Source organism: Oncorhynchus clarkii, chromosome 2 (assembly GCF_045791955.1).
Source record: "Oncorhynchus clarkii lewisi isolate Uvic-CL-2024 chromosome 2, UVic_Ocla_1.0, whole genome shotgun sequence".
Lineage (NCBI taxonomy): Eukaryota > Metazoa > Chordata > Actinopteri > Salmoniformes > Salmonidae > Oncorhynchus > Oncorhynchus clarkii.
This window is the reverse complement of record NC_092148.1, coordinates 42,618,280-42,638,836: the sequence shown is the minus strand read 5'-3', so window position 1 is coordinate 42,638,836 and position 20,557 is coordinate 42,618,280. Positions and strand designations below refer to the sequence as shown.

The following is a 20,557-nucleotide window of genomic DNA, read 5'->3' as shown; positions in this document are numbered from 1 at the left end:
GAACTAACCTGGCCCAGATTGCTATGTGCTTAGCCAACTCCCCTAAACTTGATATCTGTATAGGCAAGATGTAGATGATGTGATCCAAGTGTTCGTGTCCTCACGTTCAGGAAGGGGTGATTACTGTATGTTTGATGTGGTTTGAGGTTAATAGCATGCATATAGGCTATGGTTCTAGTTATGAAAGGGATGACTAGCTTTCCACTGGAGCACGAGATCACAGCCTGGTTACCCCTTCCTTGTCCAGGCGGTTTTACCTCAACTCGCCTCTTCAAGTTCTCCCCCCATTACCTCACTAGGAGGCAGCTTTTTTTAATTCCTGTTAATATTCAACCAATATGATAAATTGAAAGACATTTGTCAATTTTCTTATTCCTATAGGCATACATTTATCCATTTGATTTGTGTCTACTGTATTATGGTTTAAGACTGTTATCAATAGCATTATCCTAGCATATTGGTAAACATCTGCTCTAGACCACGGGTTTAAAGACTATGTGTTCACATGGACCCATTTACCCGTTGGCCCACACAGAAATAGCAGCTCATCAATTAGACACAGAGGAAGGAATTGGTCACGGTTAAAAACAGAAGCAAGAGGATGGCAAGGGGAGCATTAGCATGAATGCCCTGAAGTTTATTTGAGTGATTCCTCACGAAACGCACACTGAAAAATACCTTGATATCTTTTTTTTGGGGGGGGGGGATTTTCACGAAATGTAATCCATAGAATAGTCCTTTGGAGCAAAGATTGTTCACATAGTTAATTCTAAATATTTTATTTCTATTAATAATGTGAAATGAACAGCTGAACAGAAAGACTCATGCCAAATTACAGAGGAGGAACTTATTGAGGCAATTAAAGCCTTTAAGTCCGGGTTAACTCGAGGACTGGATGGCATACCAGTTGAGGTACTGTATACCAAACCTTATTTCATGCACTCAGAGGACCAATATTAGCATGGTTTACCCACTCCTATAAAAGTGGTAGATTATCAGACACGTAACCAGGTCTGATTTCAATATTACTGAAAGAGGGCCCGGTTGGTAAATATAAAGATCAATACAAAATCAATAATAATTGTGGTCCCTTATACTTCAGTGTTGTGACGCATAAATTCTAGCATAGTGCATATAATTAAAAAGGTATTTTCGGATATTATTCATCCCGTTCTTCTCTGCAGATCTTCTCACGCTCTGTCAGGTTGGATGGGGAGCGTCGCTGCACAGCTATTTTCAAGTCTCTCCAGAGATGTTCAAACTCTGGCTGGGCCACTCAAGGACATTGAGACTTGTCCCGAAGCCACTCCTGCATTGTCTTGTTGGAAGGTGAACCTTCTCCCCATAGCAGGTTTTCATCAAGGATCTCTCTGTACTTTGTCCAGTTCATCTTTCCCTCGATCCTAACTAGCCTCCCAGTCACCTGCCGCTGAAAAACATCCTCACAGCATGACGCTGCCACCACCATGCTTCACCTTAGAGATGGTGCCAGGTTTCCTTCTGACGTGACGCTTGGCATTCAGGCCAAAGAGTTCAATCTTGGGTTCATCAGACCAGAGAATCTGTTTTTTCATGGTCAGAGTTCTTTAGGTGCCTTTTGGCAAACTCCAAGCGGTTTGTCATGTGCCTTTTACTGAGGAGTGGCTTCCGTCTGGCCACTCTAAAAATAAAGGCCTGATTGGTGAAGTGCTGCAGAGATGGTTGTCCTTCTGGAAGGTTCTCCCATCTCCACAGAGGAACTCTGGAGCTCTGTCAGAGTTACCATCGGGTTCTTGGTCACCTCCATGACCAAGGACCTTCTCCCCCGATTGGTCAGTTGGCCAGGCGGCCAGCTCTAGGAAGAGTCTTGGTGGTTCCAAACTTCTCCCATTGAAGAATGATGGAGGCCACTGTGTTCTTGGGGACCTTCAATGCTGCAGACATGTTTTGGTACCCTTCCCTAGATCTGTGCCTCAACACAATCCTATCTCTGAGCTCTACGGACAATTTCTTCGACCTTATGGCTTGATTTTTGCTGTGACATGCACTGTCAACTGTGGGACCTGGTCTAACAGGTGTGTGACTTTCCAAATCATGTCCAATCAATTTAATTTACAACAGGTGGACTCCAGTCAAGTTCAAACATCTCAAGGATGATCAATGGAAACAACAGGATGCACCTGAGCTCAATTTCGAGTCCCATAGCAAAGGTTCTGAATATTTTTTTTTTTGTGCAAAAATAAATAAATGAAATAACTGTTTTTGCTTTGACATTATGGGGTACTATGTGTAGATAGTTGGGAAAAATATTTAATCATTTTTTTAATAAGGCTGTAACATAACAATGTGGAAAAAGTCAAGGGGTCTGAATAGTTTCTCAATGCACTGGAGATAATATAAGACAGTTACTTGAAACAATACAATAATAATATAACATTATGACAAATCTGGAAAACCAGGCTTGTTATTCATAGCTTACTTTGAAAAGGCTTTTGATAAAGTACGACTGGAAATGATACAGTTGAAGTCGGGCTTACATACACCTAAGCCAAATACATTTAAACTACATTTTTCACAATTCCTGACATTTAATCCTAGTAAAAATTCACTGTCTTAGGTCAGTTAGAATCACCACTTTATTTTAAGAATGTGAAATGTCAGAATAATAGTACAGAGTGATTTATTTCAGCATTCATCGCATTCATCGGATTCCCAGTGGGTCAGAAATTTACATACACTCAATTAGTATTCGGGTAACCTTCCACAAGCTTCTCACAATAAATTGGGTGAATTGTGGCCCATTCCTCCTGACAGAGCTGGTGTAACTGCATCAGGTTTGTTGGTCTCCTTGCTCGCACACGCTTTTTCAGTTCTGCCCACAGAGTTTTTATGGGATTGAGGTCAGAGCTTTGTGATGGCCACTCAATACCTTGACTTTGTTGTCCTTAAGCCATTTTGCCACAACTTTGGAAGATGCTTGGGGTCATTGTCCTTTTGGAAGACCCATTTGCGACCAAGCTTGAACTTCCTGACTGATGTCTTGATGTTGCTTCAATATATTCACATAATTGTCCAGCCTCATGATGCCATCTATTTTGTGAAGTGCACCAGTCCCTCCTGCAGCAAAGCACCCCCACAGCATGATGCTGCCACCCCCGGGCTTGCAAGCCTCCCTCTTTTTCCTCCAAACATAACGATGGTCATTATGGCCAAACAGTTCTATTTTTGCTCCATCAAACCAGAGGACATTTCTCCAAAAAGTACGATCTTTGTCCCCATGTGTAGTTGCAAACCGTAGTCTGGCTTTTTTTTATGGCGGTTTTGGAGCAGTGGCTTCTTCCTTGCTGAGTGGCCTTTCAGGTTGTCAATATAGGACTCGTTTTACTGTGGATATATATATATTTTTACCTGTTTCCTCCAGCATCTTCACAAGACCCTTTGTTGTTTTTCTGGGATTGATTTGCACTATTCGCACCAAAGTACGTTCATTTCTAGGAGACAGAACGCGTCTCCATCCTGAGCGGTATGGCAGTTGCGTGGTCCCATGGTGTTTATACTTGCGTACTATTGTTTGTACAGATGAACGTGGTACCTTCAGGCATTTGGAAATTGCTCCCAAGGATGAACCAGACTTGTGGAGGTCTACAATTGTTTTTCTGAGGTCTTGGCTGATTTCTTTTGATTTTCCCATGTCGTCAAGCAAGGAGGCTCTGAGGTTGAAGGTAGGACTTGAAATACATCCACAGTTTCACCTCCAATTGACTCAAATTATGTCAATTAGCCTATCAGAAGATTCTGAAGCCATGACATAATTTTCTGGTTATTTTCCAAGCTGTTTAAAGGCATTGTCAACTTCTGACCCACTGGAATTGTGATACAGTGAAATATAAGTTAAATAATTTGTCTGTAAACAATTGTTGGAAAAATTACGTGTGTTATGCACAAAGTAGATGTACTGACCGACTTGCCAAAACTATAGTTTGTTAACAGGAAATTTGTTGATTGGTTGAAAAACAAGTTTTAATGACTCCAACCTAAGTGTATGTGAACTTCCGACTTCAACTGTATATAAATGCTTGGAATATTTCACGTTTGGATAATTAAGTGTATAGTAACCCTAGGTGTAAAATAGTAAATAATGGCTACTTCTCAAAGTAGTAAACTGTCGAGGAGTATAACAAGGTTGTACACTATCGGCATATCTATTCAATGTCCATCTAAATGTTTATTATTAAAATCTGATCCAACAATTATATTAAGGGGCTATAAATCCAGGGCTTAAAAACAAAGCTGTCGTTGTATGCTGATTCGTGTTTTCTTTTAAAACCACAACTTGGATCCCTCCACAGCATAATAGAGGATCTAGATAATTTAATTACAACCCGGTTATGATAAGTGTGTGTACAGTACCACAGTGTTTTCAATACCATACAGTACCATTCCAAAATTTGGACACACCTACTCATTCAAGGGTTTTCTTTATTTAAAATATTTTCTACATTGTAGAATAGTGAAGGCATCAAAATGATGAAATAAACCATATGTAATCATGTAGTAACCAAATAAGTGTTAAACAAATACAAATATATTTGCGATTTATGATTGTTCAAAGTAGCCACCCTTTACCTTGACAGCTTTGCACATTCTTTGCATTCTCTCAACCAGCTTAATCCTGGAATACTTTTCCAACAGTCTTGAAGGAGTTCTTACTTATGCTGAGCACTTGTTGGCTGCTTTTCCTTCACTCTGTGGTCCAACTCATCCCAAACCATCTTAATTTGGTTGAGGTCGAGGGATTGTGGAGGCCAGGTCATCTGATGCAGCACTCCCTCACTCTCCTTGGTCAAATTGCCCTTGCACAGCCTGGAGATGTGTTGGGTCATTGTCCTGTTAAAAAACAACTAATAGTCCCACTATGCGCAAACCAGATGGGATGGTGTATTGCTGCAGAATGCTGTGGTAGCCATGCTGGTTAAGTGTGCCTTGAATTCTAAATAAATCACAGACAGTGTCACCAGCAAAGCACCTCCACACCATCAGACCTGCTCCTCCATGCTTCATGGTGGGAACCACACGTGTGGAGATTATCCGTTCTGAACCAAATATGAACGCAACATGTGAAGTGTTGGTCCCATGTTTCGTGAGCTGCAATAAAATATCCTAGAAATGTTCCATATGCACACAAAAAGCTTATTTCTCTCAAATTTGGTACACACATTTTTTTATATCCCTGTTAGTGAGCATTTTTCCTTTGCCAAGATAATCCATCCACCAGACAGGTGTGCCATATCAAGACGCTGATTAAACAGCATGTTCATTACACAGGTGCAACTTGTGTAGAGGACAATAAAAGGCCACTCTAAAATGTGCAGTTTTTTTCACTCAATACAATGCCACAGACCTCAAGTTTTGAGGGAACGTGCAATTGGCATGCTGACTGCAGGCACATCCACCAGAGCTGTGGCAAAATAATTGAATGATAATTTCACTACCATTCGCCACGTCTAACGTCATTTTAGAGAATTTGACACTGTGTCCAACTGGCCTCAACCGCAGACCATGTGTATGTGTGAGGGATTTGCTGATTGTGAACAGAGTCCCCCATGGTGGCGGTGGGGTTATAGTATGGGGAGGCATGAGCTATGGACAACGAACACAATTGCATTTTATCGACGGTTATTTGAATGCACAGAGATACCGTGACGAGATGCTGAGGGCCATTGTCGTGACATTCATCTGCCACCATCACCTCATGTTTCAGCATGATAATGCACGGCCCCATTTCACAAGGATCTGTACACAATTCTTGGAAGCTGAAAATGTCCCAGTTCTTCGATGGCCTGTATACTTCACCAGACATGTTCCCTTTTGAGCATGTTTGGGATGCTGTGTACGACAGCATGTTCCAGTTCCCACCAATATCCAGCAACTTTGCACAGCCACTGAAGAGGAGTGGGACAACATTCCATACCCTATAATTGCAAAATAGTTGAGATTTTTGATGTTCCGATTCCATGGCATGTGGTTTATGAACTGATACTCAAAATGGCGCGGAATTTAAAACTTTGTTTTTCATTTTAAATTATACAACATTTTTGCAACAATAGAATTTTAGAAGGATGGGGGATACAACCATCCCAGCTCTGCAGATTTTGCTGCGAAGACTCAGGATCATTAGATTATTTTTTTTGTACTGTCCATATGTAGCTTGTTTGGCTGAAGAATTGCAACATTTACCTGGAATTAACTCTGCAAATAGCACTGCTGGGTGATCTGAAAAGTCATAGTCAGTTGATCAATAATATAATGATACTCTTTGCTGTTCACTTGTGCTGAAAAGATGGGAGTTCCATACACTAATGGCTCGGTATAATACTGTATGTTTCCTTGAATTTGTTCTAGACCTGGGGACTGTGAAAAATAACCCTGGTGGCTTAAATGTGTGTTTGTCAGTGCTTTTTGTAAGTTGACTATGCAAACACTTTGGAATTTCTAACACATTAATGTTTCTTATAAAAACAAGCAGTGTCGCATTCAGTCTTTCCTCAACTCTTTGCCAAGAGAGACATAGCATGCATTGTATTAATAAAAGCCCTCTGATTACAATGAAGAAAAAGTCATGCGAGTTTGTTCTGGGTCAGCTGCATCTTAATTAGGTCTTAATTTGTAGCACTTGACCATAAAACTGCACAATAATCAAGATGAGATAAAACTAGAGCCTGCAGCACTTTCTTTGGAGTGTGGTGTCAAAAAAGCAGAGCATCTCTTTAAGGACAGACCTCCCCCATCTTTACAACCATTGAATCTATATGTTTTGACCATGACAGTTTACAATCCAAGGTAACACCAAGTAATTTAGTCTCCTCAACTTGTTCAACAGCCACACTATTCATTACTAGATTATAGAATTTAGGGAATGATTTGTACCAAATACAATGCTCTTAGTTTTAGAGATGTTAAGGACCAGTATATTAGTGGCCACCCGTTCCAAAACCGGACTGCAACTCTTTTCTAAGGGTTTCGGTCACATCATTAGCTGTGGTTGCTGATGTGTACATGGTTGAATCATCAAATCAAATGTATTTATAAAGCCCTTCTTACATCAGCTGATATCTCAAAGTGATGTACAGAAACACAGCCTAAACCCCCAAACAGCAAGCAATGCAGGTGTACAAGCACTGTGGCTAGGTAAAACTCCCTAGAAAGGCCAGAACCTAGGAAGAAACCTAGAGAGGAACCAGGCTATGAGGGGTGGCCAGTCCTCTTCGGGCTGTGCCGGGTGGAGATTATAACAGAACATGGCCAAGATGTTCAAATGTTCATAGATGACCAGCAGGGTCAAATAATAATAGTCACAGTGGATGTCGAGGGTGCAACAGGTCAGCACCTCAGGAGTAAATGTCAGTTGGCTTTTCATAGCCGATCATTCAGAGTATCTCTACCGCTCCTGCTGTCTCTAGAGAGTTGAAAACAGCAGGTCTGGGACAGGTAGCATGTCCGGTGAACAGGTTAGGGTTCCATAGCCACAGGCAGAACAGTTGAAACTGGAGCAGCAGCACGGCCAGGAGGACTGGGGACAGCAAGGAGTCATCAGGCCCGGTAGTCCTGAGGCATGGTCCTTGGGCTCTGGTCCTCCGAGAGAGAAAGAAAGAGAGAAGGAAAAAAAGGGAGAATTTCAGAGAGCATACTTAAATTCACTCAAGACACTGGAGAAGACAGGATAAATATTCCAGATATAACAGACTGACACTAGCCCCCCGACACAAACTACTGCAGTATAAATACTGGAGGCTGAGATCTCCACAAAGATCTCCGCCACGGCACAACCCAACCGGCCAACCCAGACAGGAAGATCACGTCAGTGACTCAACCCACTCAATTGACGCACCCCTCCTAGGGACGGCATGGAAGAGCATCAGTAAGCCCGTGACTCAGCTCCTGTAATAGGGTTAGAGGCAGAGAATCCTAGGGGAAACAGGGGAACTGGGCAGGGACAGCAATGGCGGTTCGTTGCTCCAGAGCCTTTCCGTTCACCTTCACACTCCTGGGCCAGACTACACTCAATCATAGGAGCTACTGAAGACATGAGTCTTCAATAAAGACTTAAAGGTTGAGACAGAGTCTGCATCTCATGGGTAGGCAAACCATTCCATAAAAATGGAGCTCTATAGGAGAAAGCCCTGCCTCCAGCTGTTTGCTTAGAAATTCTAGGAACAGTTAGGAGGCCTGCGTCTTGTGACCATAGCGTATGTGTAGGTATGTATGGCAGGACCATATCGGAAATATGGGTAGGAGCAAGCCCATATAGTGCTTTGTAGGTTGTGAATCATCCAAGTACATTTACGTGGTTGACATTAGATAAGCTTTCAATCAATCATCAGTCATTTGTGTCAGTGCAGTACATATTGAGTGTCGTTCTCTATAAGCATGCTGAACGTCTGTTGTTAATTTGTTTACAGAGAAGTATCATTGTATTTGGTGAGACCATTTTTTAAATCTTTTTTACAATAGTTTGCTAAGAGCAGGCAGCAAGCTGATAGGTCTGCTGTTAGAACCAGTGAAGGCTGCTTTACCATTCTTGGGTAGCAGTCCAACGTACAAGTGTGGTTTTAGTGCATACCAGGAGAACCCTACCTGCCCAAATGCATAGTGCCAACTGTAAAGTATGGTGGAGGATAAATCATAGACATTCTAGACTATTCTGTGCTTCCAACTTTGTGGCAACAGTTTGGCCAAGGCCCTTTCCTGTTTTAGCATGACAATGCCCCCTTGCACAAAGCGAGGTCCATAGAGAAATGGCCATAATTTAGGAATGAGATGTTCGACGAACAGGTGTCCACATACTTTTTATGGGGATTTTTTATTATGTCACAGTGACTTGCAAAGGTATTCACCCCTTGGTGTTTTTTCCTATTTGTTGCATTTTATTTGGATTTCATGTAATGGACATACACAGAATAGTCAACATTTTGGTGAAGTGAAATGAAAAAAAAAACTTGTTTCAACAAATTTCAACAAAATAAAAAACAGAAAAGTAATGCGTGCAAATGTATTCACCCCCCTTTTCTTTGAAGCCCCTAAATAAGATCTGGTGCAACCATGTACCTTCAGAAGTCACATAATTAGTGAAATAAAGCCACCTGTGTGCAATCTAAGTGTCACGTTATCTGTCACATGATCTCAGTATATATACAGTTGAAGTCGGAAGTTTACATACACTGTAAAATTGGAGTCATTAAAACTCAAATTTCTTGATAACAAACTATAGTTTTGGCAAGTTGGTTAGGACATCTACTTTGTGCATGACACAAGTAATTTTCCCAACAATTGTTTACAGACAGATTATTTCACTGTTTCACAATTGCAGTGGGTCAGAAGTTAAGTGCCTGTGCCTTTAAACAACTTGGAAACCTCCAGAAAATGATGTCATGGCGTTAGAAGCTTCTGATAGGCTAATTGACATCATTTGAGTCAATTGGAGGTGTACCTGTGGATGTATTTCAAGGCCTACCTTGAAACTCAGTGCCTCTTTGCTTGACAACAATGAAAAATCAAAAGAAATCAGCCAAGACCTCAGAAAAACAATTGTAGACCTCCACAAGTCTGGTTCATCCTTGTGAGCAATTTCCAAACGCCTGAAGGTACCACGTTCATTTGTACAAACAAGCAAGTATAAATGCCATGGGACCACGCAGCCGTCATACCACTCAGGAAGGAGACGCGTTTTGTCTCCTAGAGATGAGAACGTACTTCGGTGTGAAAAGTGCAAATCAATCCCAAAACAACAGCAAAGGACCTTGTGAAGATGCTGGAGGAAACAGGTACAAAAGCATCTATATCCACAGTAAAATGAGTCCTATATTGACATAACCTGAAAGGCCGCTCAGTAAGGAAGAAGCCACTGCTCCAAAACTGCCATATAAAAGCCAGACTACGGTTTGCAACTACACATGGGGACAAAGATCGTACTTTTTGCAGAAATGATGGAACAAAAATAGAACTGTTTGGCCATAATGACCATCGTTATGTTTGGAGGAGAAATGGGGAGGCTTGCAAGCCGAAGAACACCATCCCAACCGTGAAGCCCGGGGGTGGCAGCATCATGTTGTGGTGGTGCTTTGCTGCAGGAGGGACTGGTGCACTTCACAAAATAGATGGCATCATGAGGAAAGAAAATTATGTGGATATATTGAAGCAACATCTCAAGACATCAGTCAGGAAGTTCAAGCTTGGACAATGACTCCAAGCATACTTCCAAAGTTGTGGCAAATTGGCTTAAGGACAACAAAGTCAAGGTATTGGAGTGGCCATCATAAAGCCCTAACCTCAATCCTATAGAATATTTGTGGGCAGAACTGAAAAAGCGTGTGCGAGCAAGGAGGCCGACATACCTGACTCAGTTACACCAGCTCTGTCAGGATGAATGGGACAAAATTCACCCAACTTATTGTGGGAAGCTTGTGGAAGGCTACCTGAAATGTTTGACCCAAGTTTAACAATTTTAAAGGCAATGCTACCAAATACTAATTGAGTGCATGTAAACTTCTGACCACTGGGAATGTGATGAAATAAATAAAAGCTGAAATAAATCATTTTCTCTATTGTTCTGACATTTCATTTTCTTAAAATTGCTAGGATTAAATGTCAGGAATTGTGAAAAACTGAGTAAATGTTTTTGGCTAAGGTGTATGTAAACTTTCCACTTCAACTGTAATTTACATACATACATACATACGGCTCCCGAGTGGCACCAGTGGTCCAAGGCACTGCATCTCAGTGCTAGAGGTGTCACTATAGACCCTTTTTACTGGTACTGTATGTTGAAGAGGGTGGGGCTTAAGCTGCTTCCCTTTCTCACCCAATGGCCCCGTTGAAAGAAATGTCTGTTTTTTGCCAATTTTTACCACACACTTGTTGTTTGTGTACATGGATTTTATAATGTATGTTTTTCCCCCAACACGACTTTCCATCGATTTCTATAGCAGACCCTCATGCCAAATTGGGTCAAAAGCTTTTTTGAAATCAACAAAGCATGAGAAGACTGTCTTTGTTTTATTTTGTTTGTTTGCAATTAGGGTGTGCAGGGTGAATATATGATCTTTTTTATGGCAATTTGGTAAAAATCCAATTTGTAATTTGCTCAGTACATTGTTTTCACTGAGGAAATGTCCAAGTCACTGTCTCTGTCAGAGAGTGTCTCCCATTTCCTCTGTGTGTACCTGCCAGCTTGAGAGAGAGTAGCGGAGATAAAGGAGAAAAAAATGAGGGACAAATGAAGTGAGAAAAAAGGTTGAGAAAAGAGAGGGATGGATGAGAGAAAGAGAAGCCGTGGGACAGACCATGAGAAATGGGGTTCATTCAATTCCAAGAGAAAGAGGGACAGAGAATGGAAGTTGAGTGCAACCACAAGCGAGTGAGAGTATTTTCATCCTAAAATCCTTAAATGGCCATCCTTTTGTTGTCATTTTTCTTTATGACAACCACTGGTCTGAAAGGATCTGATAGTTGAGAACAAAAAAGTAAAATCCTCTCAGCTCTTTTAATCTACAGCATTAGTGGTTGGAGTGTAAACAAGGAGGGGCTGCTATTCTAGATGATTGAGAAACAGACCAAGAGGAAAGTGACAGAGAGAGACAAGGAGAGGGATCAGGAAAGAGAGGGAATTTATTTATGTATTCCGCACACAGCAACGCTGCCCCTTCAGCGTACTCTGGAAATAGAATCCCCAGCAAAACAGTGCAGCAACCCCACCTACACAACAACCCTCACACGTGCACAAACATACAGAAATGGTAACACTAATGCAGCCACCACCTGGAGAGCGGTCCATCCTGACAGTAAAGGGCGAGGGGTGAAGTTTTTCCGCCCTGGGCGTGACCCCATGTTGAGGGAGAAGCTGGAGGGGTGTTCAGGGGGAGGACATGTCCTGTGCCCTCTACGCCGAAATCTCCCCTCACTTCCTGGCCCCAGACCACAAGCAGACAATAAATAGGCATGTTAGTGTTGGACTCCGGTTCAAGGAGACAAGTCATGTTGAGCAACCCGGGCCCTCTTAGAAAGGAAAAATGAAAAAGGATTTAGTGTAAACAGACCTCCGACCTGGCAGTCTCCACTTACTTCAGCACTTTGTTCCTCACTCCTGTGTAGGCCTACAGTGAATCCAAGGCCTTATATAGCATTGTGTCTGCTGGAGCGGCCTCTAAGGAAGGTGAAATCAGAATGCCATGCCTGCAGATGGAGACAAATTGAGGTCAAGGCAAGATCTTAACCTGCGGTACTGGTGAGAGTCATAGGGTTTTAATGAAAAATAGGATTCAACAATGCTGTCAGAATGGGGAAAAAAAGCTATTGACTTAGTCGGTGAGGGGGATGGAGTTTTTTTTAACATTATCCTTATATTCTTTCAGTGAGTCATGGTTTGTCTCTGAGAGAAGTGTAGCGTTGGGCGTGTCACTGGGTGTCAGTGAAGATGAGGTTGAATAATTGAGTTAGCCTAATATTGTGTAGTGTTATTTGCTGCAGGCCCAACATATTCCATCAAGACCAAATGTAACCAAATCTAAAAGGCCTTTGCCTTGTTGACAATCTCACTAGTTCTCCATTGTTAGATACAGAAACAATATTCTCTCACCCAATATGAACACACAGGGCATATACCTATGTCAATACTTATTTTTTTTATTTCACCTTTATATAACCAGGTAGGCTAGTTGAGAACAAGTTCTCATTTACAACTGTGACCTGGCCAAGATAAAGCAAAGCAGTGTGAATAACATCAACACAGAGTTACACATGGATTAAACAAACACACAGTCAATAATACAAAAGAAGAACTCTATATACCATGTGTGTAAATGAGGTAGGATAAGGTAGGTAAGGCAATACATAGGCCATAGTGGCAAATAATTACAATTTAGCAATTAAACACTGGAATGGTAGATTTGCAGAAGATGACTGTGCAAGTAGAGATACTGGGGTGCAAAGGAACAAAATAAATAACAGTATGGAGATGAGGTAGTTGGATGGGCTATTTACAGATGGGCTATGTGCAGTGATCTGTGCTTCAAGCTAGTGAGGGAGATATGAGTCTCCAGCTTCAGTGATTTTTGCAGTTCGTTCCAGTCGTTCCAGCAGCAGAGAACTGGAAGGAAAGGCGGCCGTAGGAGGAATTGGCTTTGGGGGTGACCAGTGAGATATACCTGCTGGAGCGTGTGCTACGGGTGGGTGCTGCTATGGTGACCAGTGAGATAAAGTGGGGCTTTACCTAGTATAGACTTATAGATTACCTGGAGCCAGTGGGTTTGACGACGAATATGAAGCAAGGGCCAGCCAACGAGGGCATACAGGTCGCAGTGGTGGGTTGTGTATGGGGCTTTGGTGATAAAACAGATGGCACTGTGATAGACTGCATCCAATTTGCTGAGTAGAGTGTTGGAGGCTATTTTGTAAATTACATCACCGAAGTCAAGGATCGGTAGGATAGTTCGTTTTACGAGTATGTTTGGCAGCATGAGTGAATGATGCTTTGTTTGCAAAATAGATGAATGTGAGTCTGGAAGGAGAGTTTACAGTCTAACCAGACACCTAGGTATTTGTAGTTGTCCACATATTCTAAGTCAACCGTCTGGAGTAGTGATGCTGGACGGGCAGGCAGGTGCAGGCAGCGATCGGTTGAAAAGCATGCATTTAGTTTTGCTTGCATTTAAGAGCAGTTGGAGGCCACGGAAGGAGAGTTGTATGGTATTGAAGCTCGTCTGGACGATAGTTAACGCAGTGTCGAAGGAAGGGCCAGAAGTATACAGAATGGTGTCGTCTGTGTAGAGGTGGATCAGAGAATCACCAGCAGCAAGAGCGCCATCATTGATGTATACAGAGAAAAGAGTCGGTCCAAGAATTGAACCCTGTGGCACCCCCATAGAGACGGCCAGAGGTCCGGACAACAGGCCCTCCAATTTGACACACTGAACTCTGTCTGAGAAGTAGTTGGTGAACCAGGCGAGGCAGTCATTTGAATAACCAAGGCTGTTGAGTCTGCCAATAAGAATGTGGTGATTGACAGAGTCGAAAGCCTTGGCCAGGTCAATGAATACAGCTGCACAGTATTGTCTCTTATCGATGGCGGTTATGATATCGTTTAGGGCCTTGAGCGTGGCTGAGGTGCACCCATGACCAGCTCGGAAACCAGATTGCATGGCGGAGAAGGTACAGTGGGATTCGAAATGGTCGTTGATCTTTTTGTTAACTTGGCTTTCGAAGATCTTAGAAAGGCAGGGTAGGGTAGAATAGACCCAAACTGCTACAGACCTATATCTGTCTCCCCTTTTGAAGCGGGGGATGACCGCGGCAGCTTCCCAATCTTTGGGGATCTCAGACGATACGAAAGAGGTTGAACAGGCTAGTAATATTGGTTGCAACAATTTTGGCAGATAATTTAAGAAGGAGAGGGTCCAGATTGTCTAGCCCGGCTGATTTGTAGGGGTCCAGATTTTGCAGCTCTTTCTGAACACTAGCTATCGGGATTTGTGTGAAGGAGAAATGGGGGAGGCTTGGGAAAGTTGCTGTGGGGGGTGCAGAGCTGTTGGCCAGGGTAGGGGTAGCCAGGTAGAAAGCATGGCCAGCCGTAGAAAAATGCAATTATCAATTATCACGGATTTATCGGTGGTAACAGTGTTTCAGAGCTTTTTGGAGTTTGTGCTACAGGATGCAATTTTCTGTTAGGAAGGCAACGGTTTTTCAAACTGCCTGAGTATATTGGTTCCTAACTTCCCTGAAAAGTTGCATATCACGGGGGATATTCGATGCTAATGCAGTACGCCACAGGATGTTTCTGTGCTAGTCAAGGGCAGTCAGGTCTGGAGTGAACCAAGGGCTATATCTGTTCCTGGTTCTATATTGTATTTTCCATTTCTCTAACAACCTGCTATAACATGCAAACCCAAGTCTCTGCATTGAGGATGCTAACAGGGCTCTAATGATAAGCTGTCGCTAGGTAAACAAGCCCAAATCTTGGGTCACTGACTAATGACAATCCTAAAATGACAAGATTTCAGTTTCTTAGTCTTATTTTTGCCCTATTCATGTACCATTGGCTAATGTGCCTTATCTGGCTGGCTTGAGCGGCAGGGATCTGTGAAGTTCCCGCTAAACGAGGGAGCGTGTAACATAATTCCTCTACTTCTGCTTACCTGAGCCCAGTGTGATGCACACAGGGCCACCGGGCCTCTTGCCGCCCAGGTTATTTTTCTATTTATTTAATGTGTTTGAGCAGCCCAGTCTCCAGAGGCCCTTCCCTCTCCTCTCCTCCCCACGTGGAGCTGTGCCTGGGCAGGAATCTGGAAATCTGTTCCAACTCCTCTATGAACACTCTCTCTCTCTCTCTCTCTCTCTCTCTCTGCCTCTCTCTGCCTCTCTCTGCCTCTCTCTCTCTCTCTGCCTCTCTGCCTCTCTTTCTGCAGGTAAAATGTTTGGCTTATGGCCTCTTTGGACACCAGTAGCTTATGTCCGTCTGAATCAGCTGTATCTGGTTGTATAACTGAGGAGTGAAGGGATCCACAGACAAAACATTCTTCATGCGTAGTAACCAGGTGAGTCAAGCTGGACTTTACTGCTGAGCTTATTCTGCTATTTATTTAGCAAATGTTAATGGTTTTTTGAAGGTTGTTTGACTGAAAGTGGCGCTTCAATCTTTCCGAAACTGACCTGATCGTAATAACTTAACTGAATTAGGATCCTTGTTTTTGCTTTCAGTTAGTATCATCTTTTGGTTGCTACACCAGACTCGAATCGCAGAGACAGAAATGGGATGCCATACATAACAGTCAGACCTCTTACAGAGAGAGTCAGCTAGATAGAAACATGCTCTATGTTATGAAGCCAGCCACAAAGCGAGTACGCTAGATAGGGCATGATTCTATGTTATGAAACCAGCCACAGAGCGAGTACACTAGATAGGGCATGTTTCTATGTCATGAAACCAGCCACAGAGCGAGTACGCTAGATAGAAACATGCTCGATGTTATGAAACCAGTCACAGAGCGACTACGCTAGATAGGGCATGTTTCTATGTTATGAAACCAGCCACAGAGCGAGTACGCTAGATAGGGCATGTTTCTATGTTATGAAACCAGCCACAGAGCGAGTACGCTAGATAGGGCATGTTTCTATGTTATGAAACCAGTCAAAAGCCTTCTGTAAATATCAGGCAAAAATCACTCTCCAGCAGTGGATAGGGATTCAGGGGCCCCCAAACAATAAAGGTAGCATATGATAGCAAAATGTGTAGAATAACAGGAAATTTGCTTTAAAACTGAATATTTGGTAAAATGTGTAGAATAGCATTATAAAACTGCATTTTTTTCCTACTCTAATTGTGTTGAAATGCAGGACGTTAGCCGTTGTCAGATTAATATTAATTTTATGGGCCCCCCAGATAACACATGATAGCAAAAGGAGTAGAATTGTAGGAAACTGCAACATTTTCTCTTGCCTCATAACAAAATGTGCATAATAGCAATATAAAACGGCAATTTTTTCAATGTGTTGAAATGCAGAATATTAGCTCCCCCCCCCCCCCCCCCAAAAAAAGTATGTTTTCCAAACAATTAAATTATAATTGGTGCTCCGGGTAGTCCGGCCTGCATTGAACTCACCCAGTTGTCATGGATCAATGTAATGTGTGTGCGTGCATGTGTGTGTGACCCCCTTGCTGAGAGTCTGGGACAGGTTTTCCATCTCTGCTGAAGCGCTGGGAGGCATGAAAGAGGAGGAGGGAGATTGGAGAAGGGGCAGAGAATAAGATGTGGGAACTTATTCCCTCCCTGTAAACCCCATGGAAAACAAACAAACAAGCGTTATTACTAACAAACCGGAGAACTAACCAATGGCTGCGACTGTGGAGGAAATGAGCCCTGCTTAGCCAAAGCCTCCCACGGTAGGAAGGGACAGGTCACCATCAAGAACATGCTATGTACAGTTCATCTCTGAATCTGGAGAGCTGATTTTCCTGTCCCCAGACATCACCTCCCAGAGCCTCTGTACGGTTGATTCTTTCAACCATATTTTATTTTCAAGCTCTCATTCCCTCATTAAATGGTCAATATTTAATATTTTCAGTAGATAGTATTACTTCTACCGCCCCTCCTATAGTGAGGATATGGCTTCATTTTTAGACACTGCTCTCCTGAATTAGGAGGGCTGTGATTGGTTGCCTACTATGCCAATTTCTCTGTATAACTTGGGCAACTTTAAAACTAGCGGAGACCCCACTCTCGTGTGGATGGACAAAATCAACATGTGCGCGATGGGGCACGCGGATGAGAAAATAGCAAACTTGCAGGAACTTGCACAAGTTTTCACAAGTCTGAAACGATCAAATGGGACAGGATAAGCAGGGAAGGGAAAGGGAGGGGAGAGTAATATGCCAAATATGAAGTTGTTTCAAAACACGAGGAAACCAAGGAGTGACTGCTTCGTTGACAGAGAATTCAGGCAGATAGGAGAGTGACGTACAGCACAAATGAAAAGGTCAGAGCCGAGGTAATAACCTGTGATAAGCATGTGTGACGTTGAGTGATTCCTCACTAAACCCCCCAAAAAAGGCCATGGTTTTATGCATTTTCACAAAATGTAGTCCATAGAATAGTCCTTTGGAGGAAGGATTGTTGACATATATTTGCCGTGTGTATGTAAAAGCATAATTGAGAAATAATCAAAGTTGGCATATTTCTGACATTTTGGCCTTACCCGGGCCTCCTTTAAGACTCCATAGTGTTGAATCTGTAAATGCTACAAAGCAAAAAGTGGTGTCATATGAAGAATCTTTACCGCCTGCTCTGTGATCCTTTTATTTCAATAAAACATGAATATTGAAAATATATTTCAAAAATATTATATTATGGCTAATTGTTCAAAATAGTGTTGAAAATACAGTGAGCTCCAAAAGAATATGGAACAGTGACACATTTGTTGTTGGTTTGTCTCTGTACTCCAGGACTTTGGATTTGATACAGTAATGATGAGGTTAAAGTGCATACTGTCAGCTTTAATTTGAGGGTATTTTCATCCATATCGGGTGAACCGTTTAGTAATCACAGCACTTTTTGTGCATATAGAGGACCCTTATTTAGAGGACCAAAAGTATTGGAACAAATTCACATAGTGCCTACAGAAAGTATTCACACCCTTTGAATTTTTCCACATTTTGTTGTGTTACAACCTGCATTTTAAATGTATAAAAAAAACTACTAACAATAACCCATAATGTCAACGTTTTTATTATGTTTTTCAAAATGTTAACAAATTATTTAAAAATTAAAAGCTGAAAAGTCTTGAGGCAATATGTATTCAACACCTTATGGGAAGCGTACATAAGATCAGGGGTAAAAATGCAAATGGCTCTGAGATACGAATATTATTACTACACAAATCATACACGTAACGTTAGCTAGCAAGCCAGCCGGCTAACGTTAGCTAGCTAACAGTACGCTTTAACTTGAAATGAAAACGAAAATGATCTGAAAATGTAGCTAGTTAGACTATCTTACCTGTATACATGGATGGACGGTTCTCCTTCTCTGTCATGGATGCCATGGTTGCCTTAGTTTGAAGATGTATTAAAGACCTGTCTCCGGATTACAACAGCCTTCTGTGTGCTCTCTCTTTGTCTCTGTCTGCATATTTGCAATCAAATTCCAGTATTTTCTCAATCTCCTTAGTTATCATTAGCTTTTGCAGTTGTACTATGTGATATCTTTAGAAAAAGCAGCGGTAGAAAGGATTACCTACACAGCTCATATTATAGACTGAAACATGCTACATGACCAATCCTAACTCATCACTTGGCATGTCCTGTCTTTTTCTGTGGCTAAACCAACTAGGCTCGTAATTTAACAATTTTATTCGTATTTACAGATGGCATACAAGTTTGTTATTAAGACACATGAAAGTTCACATGTTCCAGAAGGCATTTCTATCAAAATAAATATATATTTTGATACAAAATAAAATAAAGTTTACGTTCAAATGGCTCTCTGTGAAGTAGTGACGCTCGATATACGCCTTTACTGAAACGAGTCACATTTGTAGATGGGTAAAATAAAAAAAAGCAGACATTGAATATCCCTTTGCGCATGGCGACGTTATTAATTACACTTTGGATGGTGTATCAGTCACAACAAATATACAGGCGCCCTTCCTAACTCAGTTGCCGGAGAGTAAAGAAATCGCTCAGGGATTTCACCATGAGGCCAAAGGTAACTTTAAAAACAGTTCAAGTTTAATGACTTTGATAGGAGAAAACTGAGGATGGATCAACAACGTTGTAGTTATTCCACAATACTAACCTAATTGAAAGAGTGAAAAGAAGGAAGCCTGTACAGAAAAAAAAAATCCATTCCAAAATATTCATCCTGTTGGATTTGATACAATTCACAATACAAAGGCACTAAAGTAATATTGTAAAAAATTTGTCAAAGCAAGTAACTTTTTTTCCTGAATACAAAGTTTTATGTTTGGGGCAAATCCAAAACAACACATTACTGGGGGCCACTCTTAATATTTTAAAGCATAGTGGTGGCTGCATCATGTTATGGGTATGCTTGTAATCGTTAAGGACTGGGGAGTTTTTCAGGATAAAAAATAAATTGAATGGAGCTAGGGCTGGGCAGTAGACTGTGTTTTGCGATATACCGGTATTGATTCACGGACCTGTTTGGGTTTTTACTTCTATACCGGTATTTGAATGTTTGATTTGTTAAATGTGATACACACTGTGTAACGTACATTTTTATAGTTTACTTCTCTACTTGAGTCATCTCTCTTCACTCTATGCCGCTTTCCACGCCCCCTGTCACTCAAGGAGCGCATTTGTTTATCCACGACCACAAGACACTTGCGTTTAGTCTGCATGGTCATTGCAGCATATGCAACACTGTTGACGACAACGACGCAGTTTCCACGTTGCTTCTTAATACAAATCCACTATTTTGTATTCTGGCTGTAACACATCAAAATGGGTAAATAAGTCAAGGAGTATGAATACTTTCTGGATGCACTGTATTTGTGTATTAAAGTAGTCAAATGTTTAGTATTTGGTTCCATATTCCTAGCATGCAATGATTATATCAAGCTTGTGACTCTACAAGCTTGTTGGATGCATTTGCTGTTTGTTTTTTTTCAGATTATTTTGTGCCCAATAAATTAATGGTAAATAATGTATTGTGTGATTGGAGTAAATTTGATTGTAAATAAGAATAGAATATGTTTCTAAACACTGCTACATTAATGTGGAGGATACCATGATTACAGATAGTCCTGAATGAATTGTGAATTATGACGAGTAAGAAGGTTACAGACTCACAAATCATACCCCCAAGACATGCTAACCTCTCACTATTACAATAAAATATATATTTTTTTTTTGGGGGGGGGGTATGATATTTCTCCCTGTTAAATTGAAGGAACTATTGTCATAAAGTCCACCCAATAGGGATGAAAGAACCCTCAAATAAAAGTTTTGCTTTTTAGCATTTAGCATTATGGAGTCTAAAAGGAGGCCTGGTTAGAGCCAAAATGTAATAAA

At 41.6% G+C, this 20,557-nt stretch overlaps 1 protein-coding gene across 5 annotated transcripts in view; it reads left to right on the top strand.

Annotated features, from left to right (window-relative positions):
- The window catches only part of LOC139368081 (pseudopodium-enriched atypical kinase 1), a 258,200-nt gene that overhangs the window by 40,254 nt on the left and 197,389 nt on the right, over positions 1–20,557 (top strand). For 3 of the 5 annotated variants that reach the window (XM_071106657.1, XM_071106639.1, XM_071106649.1), the window contains one exon: positions 15,435–15,563. The exons of the other annotated variants lie outside the window; for them this stretch is intronic. The gene's annotated coding sequence lies outside the window, so the exon portion shown is untranslated. The remainder of the gene's footprint in view (positions 1–15,434; positions 15,564–20,557) is intronic. 5 annotated transcript variants of the gene reach the window in all.